The following is a 14,296-nucleotide window of genomic DNA, read 5'->3' as shown; positions in this document are numbered from 1 at the left end:
ACGTTTAATTGCAGTTACAAATCTTGTTTTTTTTAAACCAATCCTATACGCGCAGAACATCACAGAGCAGCAACTACATCACATTCTATCAAGTACGCCCTGAAAACCTTTCCTACAAACACGTGTAGCCCGTTCTATATAGACCATCTTGATATGCGAGTGTGCGCCACAGTTGATTCACAGTCCGACCGTGGCGAAAACGTTATAGGAGACTTTGCGTTGATTAAACAAGAGCTTCGGCTTCCCTGATCTCAGGATGTCGTGGTCTCAAATAAAGTTTTTGTCATGTCATACGAAGCTACAAACTAATTAAACGCGTATTGAAGTAGTCGACTGAAATTGAAGTCAAACTCTCTACCAGTGTGCAACTATGCAACAACAGAAAAAAAGCAGAACGCTTGTCATTTGGTTCGGCAATTAATAATAACCATGCGAGTAAGGCCTGTACGCGTTTGTATAAGTACGAATGTGAGCTTCTCAACGAGCTGCTAAGAAACAATCATTTTAATTCTGAGCCAACGTATGCAGAAATTCCGAACTACAAATCAAATTGACAGTCTCTAGGATTCTTTCTCTGTGTGCTTTCAATTCGAAGTATCATGCTACATCTCCAGAAAAATAATAATGGTGGCATATCATCTATTGCATAATGATAATACATACACTTAATCGATTGCGAGTAAGATGACAGGAATAAATACTTATGAAGTAGATTTCATATCAGTCATAAGATCGGCAAAGAAAACAGCATGGGGGTCGCAACGTTGTCTGAAGGATATAATGGCGTAGTCTTTATGACGCCGTGTTGCCGTAAAGTTTATATAAGTGATCGAAGTAATGACAGCGTTAAGTCATTAATTTACGGTACATCGACACCTCCATTATGCACCAGAGAAGGTTCTAACGACCTGTATGCCTAGGACGCCTCGCTCGAATTGTTTCTGTCTCAAGTACCTGTACGCATTGATGAGGAAATAAAGAATCTCATTATCAAGAACTAGAATACCTAGTTCCAAGCGATACCATGTACTTATGCATTGGCAGAACGCTTGCTCTGTATCACGTTCCTCAGACAACAGTGATGGTGCGCGCAAAGTGACAATCGAGCTATCAAGATAACGACAGACGGCCATTGAAAACGGGGTCACTCGCGATGAAAGGAGGGTGATAAAGCGGGTACATTAGTTGGGCTAAGGAAAACGTCGACGAAGGAGCGTCCAAAAGCCACTAAGAAAGATTTAGGTTGATGTCGCCAGCAGAACATACGGAGCGAGAAAAAGAACAGAAACAAAATGTCCGCTGCAGCTACAAGCTCCAGCTTGTAACTGATACTTGAATGGTAAACGACTCTGACACATTCTCGTGTCTTGCCTGACCACGGGACGTCAACGTTGTAATCCGTTATCATTATTTAAGTGGATAAAGCTTGCCTTCGCGTAAGCTGGACTCTTTTCTCGCAATGTCCCATTAGCAACTTGATGAGCACAAGTATAAACAGTGACCTACAACCAGTGATTAGACGGTCCAGCGAAGGTTCGAATGGTTGGTTGAACATTTTGAGCTCTTTCAAGTTTACTGCGGTTAAATATAAGCGGTCTACACTTTTAGGAAAAAAACTTATAACGCTGACGAGTTCCGTAGTTCCGTAGTTTCGCGGTCCATTTTAGCTGTATGTAATAAAAGCCGATGCAGCCTCAAAAAGAAATGTGGTTGTAGAAATTAGCTAACGGTTACTAGGTTACTACCGGCTTGTCACATGCGAAGATCGTTAGTTGCTGAAAATTGTAGCAATCATAACTGTTAATTCTTATGTACCGGCTCCAAAACAATGCCAGTATTGGTCATTTAACGTAATTAGCATTATAGGAAATAATTAGCTTGTGTAATCAGCCTGTGAGCGATACTCAAGAGACATGAATTTCTAAAAGCATGAAGAGATATACGTTGGTTGATTTATTGATTGATATGTGTGGTTTAACGTCCTAAAACCACCATAAGATTATGAGAGACGCCGTAGTGGAGGGCTCCGGAAATTTCGACCACCTGGGGTTCTTTAACGTGCACCCAAATCTGAGCACACGGGCCTACAACATTTTCGCCTTCATCGGAAATGCAGCCGCCGCAGCCGGGATTTGATCCCGCGACTTGCGGGTCAGCAGCCGAGTACCTTAGCCACTAGACCACCGCGGCGGGGCTGAAGAGATATACATTATGCATGTATATTGCGCAGAATGCACATGATCATTGTACTTTGCATTCGCTGTTTACTAAACACACAATGGTAGTGCAAGGGACATTTGCAAAGATGTGAGTGACAAGCTGTAAACTATATATAAATAGCACTTCTAATGTATTTAATCTGAGCAAAATTTGCGGACTAACGAAAAAAATGAGGACGGGACGAAAGGTGCACTTTTTTCACATTAGCTCTACGTCCATTCTACCCAGCGCAGCTACATTACAATGTCGTTCCAACAAGCGCAACTTAAGGCTTTGATACTGATACATGCATGTATATTGATATTCTAGAAGGTGACGCTCGTGTCTGCCTGACGAGGAAGACGAAGAGGGGTCTCCGCTCGATCGCTGGTTAACCGGGCACGCCATTCCCGCTGGTTTTGAATATATCTAATCCCCAGCCTCGTCGTTACGGCGTCTCTTCTTTTCCGTAACAATATAATAATAAACAACACAGAGTAGAAGACATGATACAACGTAATGAACAGTTAACCACGCTTTCCTTGTTGTTCCCTCATACAGGGCCGAAGGCAGGTCTAAATGAAAATTGAAATATTTCGCGCGAAAAGCTCAGTGCCACTTTCAGGTTTCGAGGGAGTGAGTAACGTTAATTTTCGCCGAAAGATGAAATACGATGAGATTCAATGGTGAAACCGAAACCTATACCCACCTACGAGCGCAACTGGCATAGCGAAGAACAATTACCAGAATGACCACATTGTTTTCAACAACAATTGTAGTGGTTAGAAAGAGAGTCATACCTGCTTATTGTTAATTTCTAACTTGCGTGCACATATGCTCCAGCGCTACCAGCCCACCCACGAATTGAAGCAAATGGATGGCCGATATAACAAACGTCACTGGACTCTAGTAATCTAGCAGCTAACGCAGTAATTTTGGGTATAACGACTCCCCCTCAATATGGTCGTCTGCTGGAGTATGACAGTTGTTGCACTAATCGCCTCTTCGTTTTCGGTTGGCCCCGCCGCGGTGGTCTAGTGGCTAAGGTACTCGGCTGCTGACCCGCAGGTCGCGGGTTCGTATCTCGGCTGCGGCGGCTGCATTTCCGATGGAGGCGGAAATGTTGTAGGCCCGTGTGCTCAGATTTGGGTGAACGTTAAAGAACCCCAGGTGGTCGAAATTTCCGGAGCCCTCCACTACGGCGTCTCTCATAATCATAGCGTGGTTTTGGGACGTTAAACCCCACAAATCAATCAATTCGTTTTCGGTTGAACTGCTGAATTGAACGGCGTTCCCTCCCTCTGCGAAAATTGCTGCGCATGCCTTTTAGAACGCTAAAATTGGTGATGGGCTTCTCGAAGGAAGGACTTCAGTTCTCCTATTTTACCCAAGCACATAACTCCACTAAACAAATGGGTATATTATTTAGCTTGTGTAATTATGGCGTAATAGTGTGTTTTCGACTAGAGGCCCCAACCATTTCATGGCCAAGAAATAGCGCTGAGACCACTGCTCATGCACGACACCAAAAAAGTGTTTCTACTTTGCATTGGAGACGCTATTTCTGGAATTTAGCAGGAGCCACAATGCCTGCCCCACCCACTTTGTGTCAGACAAATATGGCGGCACCCACTGCAGTGACGGCTCTCGGTCAAGACTAGAGTGACCTAGAATTGTGCGAGTGTTCAAAGCGCCACATTCAAAAAGTGTTAGCTCCTCCTTCACCCAAAGCGAGCACACGCAAAAGGCTTTGGAGCCCCAAGCGGTTGGGGCCCTTCTTCAAAACTGCATACTGTCTCATCGAGCTTAAGATGACTGCCTCCACAAAAGAGTCATGCTGAAGAGATTGAGCAGCTATCACGTTTTCCCATTTTCGTATTATTTTTAAACACATTACCCTAAACACCCGGCGTATATTGTTCCGAGGAACACTGTTTGTGCCGGTACGTGCATATGCATGTTTGTACATTCATAACTAACTACAGTTGTAAATTTCTGTTACCTGAAGTATCCGCATATGTTTGCACCATTAGGCACATGAGTGCTAATCTACAGTTGAATTCATGTTCCACTGATGTTACCCTATTCTGCTCAACAGACATCTGGCAAGATGAACAATCAGTCATTACTAACTTACCTCAAGCGCGTGCACCCGTATAGCTTGAACTAGTTTCAGCAAACTGCTAATAACATGGTAGTACTAGCTCGTGAGGCGAGGTAGTAACTGTACTTACAGACGTTTCGATTGCACATGCAAATCTTATGCACTTATTCAAAATATATTCAGTGCTATATACACAAAGTTCAGATGTATTAGCGCTCGACCATGACTCTCACGCACCAATGAGCTCTGCAAATTTTCTTGCTTTCACATCCGGCATTTATGAGAAATATTTACGCAGAAGTTATATGTTGCGTAAAGTGTTGAATCGATCAAGAAGTTGACGTTAATAAAACGTCCCCGCTACGAAGTTCCCAGCGTGAAACATATACAATATATATGAACAAACGCCCCTTAATCACTTCGACCTTTCGTTTGAATAATTTTAATTTTCAACAAGCCTCATTTTGATGTTCATTGTTTGGTTATGGTTAACGCAGAGCTGATGCGTCAGAGCTAATGGTGCCTGCACCACAGTAAGCATGGCTTGCCACGCCTGAACTCATCTCAGTATCTCAGTACGCCATGTCGGATGCGAATGCTTGCTATATCAATAAACCCCCAACGACCTTAATAAAGCTAGAATTAATTATACAAGGTTGCAGGCCTGTAACCATATTTCATAAGCCCTCAAGTTTGTTATATGACAGAGTTCTTTGCCGCGTATACAATATGAGGTGTAAGCACTTACGTGCGATGCGCGGGTTGTATAACCACCGTTGCTTCGTAAAGACGAAATTATATGCCGTAGGTGACATAAGTGTGACCAAAATATCTGTTTTTTTTTCTCGCGAACAAATGATGTGGTGGAACTAGATATGTAGCCATAAAGACAAATAGACGTTACACCTCAGGCGACAGAGCGCTGAAGGACCTCTTGCAAAAGGATGCTGAACTTACGCTAGCTTATAACAGCGAGTGTATTATATCAGCCAAAAAACAAAATTAACTGACTTCCTCACCAAAGTTTACCATACAATATTAGTATAACCTCGGCACAGAACAGGCAGCGATGTACACAAAACACGGATACATGTGCAGCATGACATGCAATCATGTCTTCTACATTCATAATATTTGCCTGGTCTATGCAGCACACTCACCAGATATTGCGAGACTATAGAACTGTGGGAGACAGGCATCTCAGCCCAGACATACATAAGCAGGGATGTTTTCTACGGTCAATCAGCGGGAATTATTTGCATAATTATTTCGCAATGGGTGTTCTCGTCACGCTTACAGAAGAGGGCCGAAGCGATCTTGTTATCAATAAACAACCGCAAGGAATGCTAGATATGGAAAGTCTCTACCTTCGAATGAAATCACTGCGTATACCAAAGATGGAAGCGCCATCTTACGGGTATGCAGGTCACACAAGCTCTGCTCTATGACGACTCATCTCCTCTTTATTATTGCGTCTGTTTCCATCGTCGCTGTGATCGCCAAAAGCTGCTTCCTGATTGAAAACAGGAGAGGAATGCTTGATTCTCTCGGGGAACCGGCGTACGGCGTTGCCATGGCAAAGAAGTAGCGTTGTCACTATGGGGGAATGCTGTCTTTACGTGACATCCGAGTATAGGACAATGCTAAGCAGCTATAGATTAAGGAATAACTTGCCCTCAAGCATTGGCCTTAGGCCACTCGCCAGCATGCAAGGTCATACCGGAGGTGGCGGCGTAGCTGTTATCTGAATAGCTTTTTTTTTTTTGGGGCGGGGGGGGGGGTAGAGTGAACAACTATCATCATCATGAACGGTACGCGCTCTCTTCGTCTTCTTCTTCATCTTGCTCCCAGGACACGCGCGCTGATTTGTCTGGCGTGGGATGCAATTACTCTGATGTGTGTATGGAACGAGTGCAGAGAGAGGGAGAAAGAAAGAGGTAGCATGAGAAAACATTTTGGCGAGGCATGATTTGAACCCACGTATACGCGATCCGAAGGCGACCGTCGTAATAACTAAATCTCCAGGCACGTGAGATGAGCCTAGCATAGCCTTGTATAGTATAGAAATGCATGTAGGTGGGAAATTGATGTAAGATGAATGATGAGATGCGTGTGGGTTGGGGAAGAAAAAGAGAAAAGGCATAGTAAAGCTTAGCATAGAGAGACAGAGAGAAATACAGAAAATAGATAGAAAGAAATTACCAGTGCTACAGAAAGAAAGGGGAGATAGAGGGAGAGAAAGGCAAAAGCTGGGAAGAAGGATAGAATGAAAAAGAAATACATAAAGAGATAAATAAATGAATAGGAACGAACTGAGGCATAAAGGACAAAGAAAAAACACCGATATGAGATAAAAAGAAAGCAACAGATCAGAAACAAAGAGAAAGCTAAGGAGAAAGCAATGAAAGCCTCCTGGGTTCGCACTTTTTTCAGGTTTGTTCCCACAAGTGCGAATCTACGTGGCTTTTTTTCCCCCTGTTAGCCACAGCTTCAAAAAATTACGACTCCCTTAACATATCGACTTGATAGCATTGTTCGTTACTCAGCACGATCAGTGTAACACATTATAACGTAGCCACATGGTCTTATAAATCCGCGTTCATCTTCTTACGCTGAATCACAGGATATTCCTGCTGGAAATGTAACTGCGCGTGCACTTACGAACTCATTTTAGTCGCGTCTTTATATGGCACGGCCAAATGTTCAAAGGCTACGGTTGGAACTCGTGTGTATGCGAGCGTAGCTGCATGTGGGGCATGTGCAGACGTGCATGTAAGTATGTGTCTGCGAATACGTATGGGATGCATATGTGCGTGCGTTATGTTGGACCAGTACACACCATTCTCATACAGCGTGCTCTATACTGACAGACGTCCGTAAAGAACAAAAAAACTACTCGCATTTCGTTCACCTATGTGTACATAAGGGTAAAATTCGTAAGTACAACGTCCCATCACATGTTTCGGTTCAGAGCTTGCATCGAGTCCGTTCAGGCGGTGTGCGTTGTGCAAGCTACAAATCGTACTCGCGGAAACTGCATTAGCGCATGCGACAAGAGGAAGACATTCGAATGCTTCCAGTCACTTTGCACAGTTCGCTTATGTTCATCGCTGTAGCTTCTTTGCCAGACGTGCTGATGACACGGTCGACACAGCGAGTGTTATGTCGGGAAACCAGACGCACTCAATATTCCAGAGGATATAAAGTTACATATCTGCGGCATCGGGGCGAAGCCCACTTTGTCACGGCGGAGTGAGTCTGCTCTGCATACACCAAGTGACTGCAGTGGTGCCACAGTGTTGCTCATATGTGTAGCGTCGCATTGGCCTCAATCGCGTGGCAGGCAAGAACGTATCGATTATACGCAACTCATGCAGGTGTAGCTTACCGGCGACAACGTGCAGTGGCGCGAGATTAATCAAATATCGGAGACAGAACTGCATAGCTTTTTATGATTCGTGACGCAAAAATAACCCCTGCCTTGTCACTGCAGTACACAGATCGACAAAAAGAGATATTCACATCTGACTTTGTGAAATGGAGTCCAATTTTAAGAATAGCGATTTGAAAACAGATCTTTTTTTTTCTATAAAAATATGAGCTTCAGCATACCTGCATTAAGTTATTGTTGGGAGCACACATCTTAACGGCAACATTTTGGGAAAAAACAAGAGTCATATTCATTGTTTGGATTGCGGCTGGGCTACTGGCTTTTCCTCATTTGTTAGTTGTACTCGGAATATGTGTTCTTTAACGTTTTTTTTCTATACGTTTGAGCAGCGTATACGTAGGACAACTTAACTTGCCAAAGTGTGCGCTCTTGTTCTTTTTTTGCTCTTTTTTTACTTTTGCAACTTAGGAAAATGCAAAAATGGACGGATTTATTCTTAGAATGGTGGAAAGTTAACCAGAATCACGACCCTGGTCTGCCGACTCTTATGATTAGCTCGAGTCGAGCATGTCTGATGCTACTTGTATAGAGAGATTCACGCTTGACGCCTTTCATGGGACAATGCACTAAAACAAAGTGCTTTATACTTGATATCTTCAGAAACAAAACTTTATAACCCAAATGAGGGCGGGGAAAGGATGATCGCCACTCGAGCGCTCTTTTGCAGCGCTTGACAGTTTCTTCGCTTGTGCAAAAATGACACATGCAGAATATAATAAGCGTGTCACCCATTCCATTGCGGAGTGATTAAGCCTTGATAAACACAGACAAATCATTCAGGCATTATTGACCTGCTTTGTCAGCGTAGCCTAACTGTATGTTATGCTTCGTGAGTGCGTAGCAGATGTGCAAGCTACGCTTTGTCAACAAATCAAAGAAAACGTGGACAGCATACAGGACAAAGAAAGGAAAGCCGATATTATTCTGGCACCTTGTGAGCAGAGAGTTGGTCGATATATGCAACGACGGGCCGCGGGCCATGGAGAATGACACGGCGCTACTTTGCGAGTTCTGTATGCTTATCACAAGTGAGCGATTGTAAGTGGTACCAGCGGCGACAGTTCTGTGTTATCGCAATGATCGATCAGTGAGCGCGTGGAGATAAGAATGACCCGTAAAGGAGAGGAAATGGGATACTATAGAATTATTTCCCAGTGACCTAGATTCGTGATGCATAGTCAAGAATTATGTCCGCACTTAAACAGCGATGTTTGACACGAATAGCCGCAAAACTTTAGCGCTCACTAGACTCCGTATACATCTCACGTGAAGCACACGTACTTCATGTAATATCAGCATACTGCTGGATATGACTTTACAAGCGGAAGGTCGCACATTCCACCTAATCTCCAGTTCGCCGTAGAAAGCCTGTTTGTAACAACATTTTTTTTTAAGCTTTCACAGAGGATCTAAAACGGGAGTTGCAAAACATTCGCCCACTGAACTTGCGAAGCAGCTTCAGTGACCGCGTAATATTAACGTGTTGTGCTACTCTGACTTGTATCATGCATAGATATTTTGACGTGAAAGAGCTCGCTTACCTGAAATGATGGCACCGGCGTCATTGGCTGACGAGAGGAAATTAGTGTTGGCTGTGAGCGACAGTTCGAGATACATATAAATATATAAACATTTAAAATAATCAGTTCTATTGGAAATCGAATGAACGACTTTGAAGAAGACGGGTATTCCACCAGAGAGTTCTATGTATACGGAAGAAAATCAACAAGTGTCATGTAGTGCGAGTAGCCCACTTAATGCTTGTACTATTGCGTGGCGGAAGCGTTGGATCACACGAGATGTTAAACATGTGAAATCCGCAACGAGTGGCTGGCCTGAAATGCCACCAATCACAAAGCGCGCAGGTATAACCAATTGTCATTTTGATGATTTATATGTGGGATTTAACGTCCCGAAACCACCATATATATATGAGAGATGCCGTAGTGGAGGGCTCCGGAAATTTCGCCCAGCTAGGATTTTTTAACGTGCACCCAAATCTGAGCACACGGACCTACAGCATTTCCGTAATTATCCTTACCATCAGCTGCATTACGAGAGTGTGTAGCTATGGCACCAGAGTGTGAATAGGCTGTAGCATCCCCGCTCACTTTTTTTTCTTTTCACTTTCGCGCGTTTATTTCGCTCTTCGCTTTCTTTCCCATCTTTATTCTTTATTCTCCCTTCCCTTAGTGCAGGGTAGCGAACCGGATGCTCCAATTTCTGGTTAACCTCTCTGCCTTTCCCTTATTTGATTCTCTCTCTCTGCACTATCGCGCGTGTTGCCTTGCGAACGTTGAGGGTGCATTTTACCGATTCGCAAAAGAAATACTTATGGCGTAGGGTGCACTCTGCACCTGTACTTCTTGTATGCTTTCTAGGATAGTTTGAAACGGCCAATGTTATGCACACTGACATTTCTTTTCTTGCGGCATGGTTAAGCTGTCTACTAAGAAGCAAAGTCAGGCTAGCGATTGAAAAAGCGATGTGAACGTAATTGAAAAACGCTACGCTTGAAAGCGAAACTCAAGCGCCCTCCAAGTTTTTTTTTTATTCGGGTTCTTACGTGCCGAAACCATGGAGGATACAATCACGAGGCAAGCCGCAGGAGACGGCTCTGGGAACTTGTACCATTTGGTATTCTTTAACATTAGTTGACATCACAGAGATCGAACCCATGTCCTTCGTGTTTGCAGCCGAGCATCATAACCACCAACAAACGTGTTGAACAAACCACGTACAGATTCGTATGTGTGACCGTGAAGGTTTTCTGTATGTGGCACGTACCACACCGACTTATTCCTGCATGCATGTGGAATGTGGGGCCGTAAGGCCCCCTCGTGTGTTTCATCAAACCGTAAGAGCCTGCAATGTTCAGCCACACCTATCCCTAGGTACATACCGATCCAGCTGATTCATGCATATGCAAAGGTGTGCTCCTTTGTCATGCAAAGCTAATGTCAAAAGCGGGGGTGCTATAGCCCATTCAATATGTCAATACTACTCAGAAAGTTCGATAAGGCCTTGACTAATATGTGCAAAGACAAATCGTGTCGTCATCCGAGCACCGACTCTCCTGACAATGGTCTGTCATCAAGGCGGGCTAACGCAGCAGCTTAGCGGCAGTCGGAGCGCACTGTAGCGAAGACAGTGACAAAGAACGTGCTCTGTTGTTTCGTCTCAGCAGCAATGTTTTTTTTTTCGCACGTTTATTTTTCTCTCCACTTCGCTTCTCATCTTTCTTCCCCACCCCTCAGTGCAGAATAACGAACCGGGTGCTACAATTCTGGTTGACCTTCCTGCCTTTCTCTCAATTTATTCTCTTTCTCTCTTTAGGTAATGTCAATGTTCTAAGTAATGTCAAGTAATGGCGACTACAAACTGCCTGCTGTTCGCTTAAAAAGCTGACCGCACTGAAAAGGTGTAGGCGCAGAGACAATGTTCTCTATAAAACGAAGAAAAAAAAAGAGAAAAAGAAAGCTTCCATGTTGCTTCCTTTTGCAATTTCTCGCTACAGCTCACAATCAGGGATTTCTGTTTGAGCTCGCTTTTCAAGGAAAGAAAAAAATAACAGTAACGACATCTCTCTCAAAGGTTGTGTAAGGACGAGCAGGGGCAGCATTTGCTTCTAAGGTCATCGATTAAAAGATGCCGCAATCCTTGCGTCACTCGGGCTGAAGCTCGGTGGCGGCTGCTTCGAAAGGTCAGAGGAGCGGCCGCTTACGTGTCTTGCGGTGCTCATGCTCTTCATACCATTCCGAGCTCTTTGATTTATACGCATGTTTTTCTTCCTGATTGTAAATGTTTCGTTATTAATATAGTTCTGTTAATAATATTGTTGAACTCATCGCAAATATTTTGTTGCGAGAGCGTCCTAAATGTCGTTACCTAGCCTGCCATGATAAGAATTGGCTGAGGCATTGCAGGAAGAGGTATGTAGAAAGTTTGATGCGCAGATGGGAAACAAATAAGATTCGTGCCGCTTCTTCACACAGCTTTACGCGACCAACAAGGGGATGAAAGTTGTTGTGTTCTGCTGTTGACCTGATTAACCATATTTGTTTTAGCTAATGACACCTAGTGTTGCATTTTTTGTCAATGTTCATGCTAAAAGTTACATTATTTGTCTGTAGGTGCGTTCATTTATTCCCATGTTCCTTTTTGAGCAAGTGATGCAGTACCAGCTCGCGATAAGTGTCTACATCTCATTATCACACTAAAAGGTCGCCTTTTGAGCAGGCCTCGTTACAGTATTTTTTTTTGGCTTTGCTGTATATATAAAAAAAATTGCCCGCAGCTTCCCTCGGGGGAACACTGAGGAGGATGCGGACCATATAATTGGTTAACGGGGTGTTAAAGTGCGACTTACTTGGGTCGATGGCTAAATTGGTTAACGTGGTTGTGAAATGGGGTGTTAAATTGCGACTTACTTGGGTCGATGGCTAAATTGGTTAACGTGGTTGTAGGAGGGGGTGTTAAATGAGTGAACACGTACACACGTATGCGAAAGGGCGGCGCTGGTCGAAGGGACGTCGATCATTGTGTTTGTGGATTCGTTGGAATTCATTTCACCGCGACCTTGGACGTCGACGCGCCGTACAAACCAACCGACGAGCGGCAACTGAGCGAGCGAGCGCCGACCTTGAGTATATATACAGCACGACGGCGCATGCACTGCCAGCTGTTGAATGTTCTCGAAGTGCGACGCCACATGCGCGTCCACTGGAGAATCAGGAGAATTGTAGATGTCGAACGCGGTGTGTAGAGGAGGAAGGGTGCACAGATGGTGGAGGAGTGAAGCGCGCGCGGTGTGTAGAGGAGGAAGGGATGCACAGATGGTGGAAGAGTGGGCGACGGCGCGACGGCGCATGCGCGCGCGTCAGCTGTCGAATGTTCGAGAAGCGGTGCGGACGGCGCACTACAAGGCGCGAGTATAAGATGCTCCGCATCTAAAAATCTGCGTTTGATAGCGGATTACGGCGTCTCAACAATACCATGTCTGTAGTTCGCACAAGGACTGCCTGCAACAATGATGTATTTAAACGTCATTCTTAATTGTTTCTATAAAACCAGTTGCCATCCTTGTCCGGAGTTGCGCAGTCAATGATGAAGTATCGTTGCTAAGCGCTCATTACTATGTGTATGAATATGCGTATGTCGATAGGCGCTTCTAGCTTATACGTATACTTCTTTTTACATTACCGTGTTACTACATACTGCAAAGAATCTGCGCATGCGCGGACCTTCACAGAACGTAGGATTTTACTGAACGTAATCCGCATAAGCTTTATGTTTGCGGCCCTATCTCCCACATCCACCTTCATTTGTGGCTACTTGCGATATCCGCTTTGGGGAGACTCCAGCTGCCGAGCCCAAAATAAACGTAAGTGCGAGTGCAAATAGTAATCATCTTGTTTCAATCGGATTACCAAAGCAGGTGTAACCTAGAATACCGAAGCTGTAAATGTGAGAAACATACACACCAGACTGACTGGATAGGTGGAGCCATCTAGTGAGGCCGAGAAAAAAACAGACAAGCAGAATATTGTTATTGCAGAAAAATTGTGCATTCTACTTCTGGTGTAAATGCCTCGCAGCGGCAAAATTACGAGTTAGTCAATTTTTAAATAATTTTTTGCCTCAGGAACACTAAGCGAAAACAAACTTGATTGATTGATATGTGGGGTTTAACGTCCCAAAACCACTATATGATTATGAGAGACGCCGTAGTGGAGGGCTCCGGAAATTTAGACCACCTGGGGTTCTTTAACGTGCAAGCGAAAACAAACTTGTCCATGATTATGGTTGCACGAAACGCCAGACGATGTCGACACTATCATCCGCTAAACCAGTATTTCTACACCACTTTGCGTAAACCGAGATACTGTACACGCTAAAAACCTCTCTTATTTCTTTCCGCAGCTGTGATTCACTATTATATAAATTAAATATTATAGTTTTAAATGCAGTTATAATCACCATTTAGTGGTTTGTGCAAACGTAAATGTGTTCTCCTGGGTACATGCATAATTGCCCCACCGCGGTGGTCTAGTGGCTAAGGTACTCGGCTGCTGACCCGCAGGTCGCGGGTTCAATTCCAGGCTGCGGCGGCTGCATTTCCAATGGAGGCGGAAATGTTGTAGGCCCGTGTACTCAGATTTGTGTGCACGTTAAAGAACCCCAGGTGGTCAAAATTGCCGGAGCCCTCCACTACTGCATCTCTCATAATCAAATGGTGGTTTTGGGACGTCAAACCCCACAAATCAATCAATCAATCAGTCAATGGGTACATGCAAAAGCGTTTACTTATAGGTGCTAAAACTGCGCAAAATCATGTCTTTCGGAAAGATAGCAAACGCAATCTGGTGTTCCGATAACTCGGTAACGTTAATATTTGTAGGTACAAGCTAAGTTCCCCTGTTATGTGCTTAAGTATTCATGCTGTTTGTGCATATATTATTTTAGTGAGTGAATTTGGTATGAATGTCCGGCACGCATATTGACGACATTTAAAATGCTGTAAGAATAATAATACGAAAATG

General features: G+C 44.0%; 1 protein-coding gene across 1 annotated transcript in view; it reads left to right on the top strand.

Moving 5' to 3' along the window:
• The window catches only part of LOC119162388 (tachykinin-like peptides receptor 99D), a 116,883-nt gene that overhangs the window by 91,850 nt on the left and 10,737 nt on the right, over positions 1-14,296 (top strand). The window lies entirely within an intron of this gene.

This window comes from Rhipicephalus microplus, chromosome X (assembly GCF_043290135.1).
Source record: "Rhipicephalus microplus isolate Deutch F79 chromosome X, USDA_Rmic, whole genome shotgun sequence".
Taxonomy (NCBI): Eukaryota; Metazoa; Arthropoda; class Arachnida; order Ixodida; family Ixodidae; genus Rhipicephalus; species Rhipicephalus microplus.
Note: the sequence above shows the minus strand (reverse complement) of the source record. Positions and strands in the feature narration are given on the sequence as shown.